A 1,560-nucleotide genomic window follows, 5' to 3' on the forward strand; every position below is an offset into this window, starting at 1 on the left:
GCAACAAGCGCAACAACAAATTCAGCAACATGCACAACAGCAACTACATTTGCAGGCGCAGCAAGAAATACAAACTTCAGGCTCCAGCACGCGCAGCAGCATATACAACAACAAGCTCAACAGCAACTTTTACGCACGCACAGCAACATGGCGCAACAACAACACGCTCAACAACAAGTGCATCAGAATGCAAATCATGGTAATACACAAACACATAATGTGCATTATTCGACTCCGCATAGCACGCAAATTGTTGGATTATCGGAACAAGAAGTTCAGAAACAAATTGCTTTCAGCAGCAGCAACAGCAGAAAGACTACAGCAGGAGGCGCAACAACAGCAAGTACATCAACAGAACTTACAACAACAACAAAATCCACAATGCAGCCTCAACAGCATTTGATACAAACGAACCAAGTCGATCATTCAGCAGAAACAAAAACGCACATTCGCATACTCAGTAACTCGGTGCAAATTAATCACGAACATCTGTGCAATCAGTAACCCAACAGCATATTGTAAACAATGTTGATATTCAACAACAACCAATTTGCTGAAATTCAACAGCAACAGCAATATTGCAGCTCTTCAACAGCAACACATATATAGCACAGATTCAGCAGCAGCAACAACATTGCAGCAGTTCAACAATATCAAGCAATAGCACAGCAACAATTACAACAAGCTCAACAAGTGAAAAATTCACAACAATATTTATCACCTGCACATCACGCAGAAAGTTTGCATCAACATCGTCCAGAAGTGCAACATTTCAAACTAAAACATACAACTTTCAACCAATAGCAGCACCTCTTACTGCAGTCCATCACTTGCACAGTAATAATATTCATGATAAAGATGCTACAAGTGTTGAAGTACATAAAAGTATAGAAATTTCACATAACTACCCCTTATCTCAACACATTGCCTCAGTATTCCCACAATTCGAATACTGATGGTTTTGCTTTGCCTTATAGCACTAATAGTCCTCATCAATAGTGTGGAATTTGGTGCTAGAATTAAGCCATCTACGAAATTACATCCTGTGGTACAACATCACGTCGAGCATAATCAAATACATCCTGCAATCACAAATAATCAGTTAATAATAAATAATGATCAACACTCTGCAAGTGATCATTTGGAACATCCAGCTGTAGTTCAACAAGAAGTTGGTTTAGCACAAGTAAATCAAGAAAATCATGTTTCGCAGCTAAATCATGGACCAGCACCACCGGAGGTGAGTGTAGAAGTTGATACATCAGATTTTGTCCCAGGAGTAACTCCCAAAATGTTGGAGAAGGAGAACGTTTACAGCCAATCATAGTTGCACCAGAAGTAGACAATGTAGAAACTGTAGTAGAAAAACATGTGCCAGTAGAAAAAGTAGTCGAAAAGGTTCCTGTCCCTTATTTGGTCGAGAAACACGTACCTTATCCTGTAGAAGTGCAAAGAATCATTGACAGACCATATGCAGTTGAAAAATACATTGATCGTCCTGTACCCGTAGCTGTTCCTGTAGCAGTTCCAGTAGAAAAACGAGTGCCATACCCTGTCGTA

The sequence above is a fragment of the Ctenocephalides felis genome, unplaced genomic scaffold, assembly GCF_003426905.1.
Source record: "Ctenocephalides felis isolate EL2017-DRISC unplaced genomic scaffold, ASM342690v1 CF-g0.4_SCAFFOLD_03573, whole genome shotgun sequence".
Taxonomy (NCBI): Eukaryota; Metazoa; Arthropoda; class Insecta; order Siphonaptera; family Pulicidae; genus Ctenocephalides; species Ctenocephalides felis.